The 630-nt window shown below is 32.9% G+C and overlaps 1 protein-coding gene and 1 pseudogene across 2 annotated transcripts in view; both read right to left on the bottom strand.

The window, feature by feature from the left end:
- Positions 1-630, bottom strand: part of LOC126898487 (uncharacterized) — a 16,618-nt gene that overhangs the window by 1,114 nt on the left and 14,874 nt on the right. The window lies entirely within an intron of this gene.
- Positions 1-630, bottom strand: part of LOC126898227 (uncharacterized) — a 2,176-nt pseudogene that overhangs the window by 1,261 nt on the left and 285 nt on the right.

The raw sequence follows: 630 nt of genomic DNA, 5'->3' as shown, positions 1-630 counted from the left end.
TAGCTAAGCATATTTCCAACATCAAAGGTACCGCCATATTATAACGTTCATAGACGTATGCATTTTTATTTTTTTACATAGTATTTTATCATTGCCTACCATCAGATGCTTAGAAAAACATCTCGTTAATATTAGTATATTACTATTAATTATATAATTAATATAATTACTATAATTGGTAATATATTTTTAGAATTAACTATGTTCGTCGTTATCGGTTGCTATAATAGTATAATCACTGTTATACTGTGCCTTTAAAATAATAATATGTGTATTACATTTTATTATATTATATTTAATTTGACAATTTTTTATACCTATAACTAGCGGTATTACATTTAAAGTCGCTCCCCCACCACCAGCACCCCCGAGTCTTCACTGCGTTTATCATTTAATGTATACATTACATTGAAATAGTGTACGTCAAGTAGCGACCGCCGCCACCACACTTGACTATTCCTTGAACGATTTGTAACAAACTCTATTAAGACAATTGGGTGTGAGGTGCGCACAATGTTTGAAACCCAATGAAAACTAACCTAAGTCAGGGGAGGGGGATTTCCTCAACATGTCGTAATGAGCGACGGGGTAATGAAACTTAACTTGAAACCAACCGCCATATTATAATCC

Source organism: Daktulosphaira vitifoliae, unplaced genomic scaffold (assembly GCF_025091365.1).
Source record: "Daktulosphaira vitifoliae isolate Bord-2020 unplaced genomic scaffold, ASM2509136v1 Scaffold_2, whole genome shotgun sequence".
Taxonomy (NCBI): Eukaryota; Metazoa; Arthropoda; class Insecta; order Hemiptera; family Phylloxeridae; genus Daktulosphaira; species Daktulosphaira vitifoliae.
The sequence above is the reverse complement of the archived record's forward strand: the minus strand, read 5'-3'. Positions and strand labels throughout refer to the sequence as shown.